The sequence below is a fragment of the Plasmopara halstedii genome, assembly GCF_900000015.1.
Source record: "Plasmopara halstedii genome assembly, contig: Scaffold_658, whole genome shotgun sequence".
NCBI lineage: Eukaryota > Oomycota > Peronosporomycetes > Peronosporales > Peronosporaceae > Plasmopara > Plasmopara halstedii.
In genome coordinates, this window is record NW_020187575.1 from 1,510,820 (window position 1) to 1,511,102 (window position 283).

Consider the following 283-nt stretch of genomic DNA (forward strand, 5'->3'; position numbering starts at 1 on the left):
ATTGCGGAATATAACTTCGAGGTGAAGTATAAGGCGGTAGAGCAGAATGCTTTGGCTGATGCGTTGTCACGCAGACCAGACGATGAGATTGCTCATTTTACAACTGTAACGTCGTCTTTGACGGATTTGATCCGCACCGCGTATGCGGGTGATGGGATGTGTATAGCGCTGCGTCGGGCTTTCGGGAGCAAAACGTTTGGAGACTAGGACAAGAAAAGTGTCACAAAGACTGCGTGCACGATTGCACCGATATTCGTTGAATAATGGTTTGCTATATTATAGC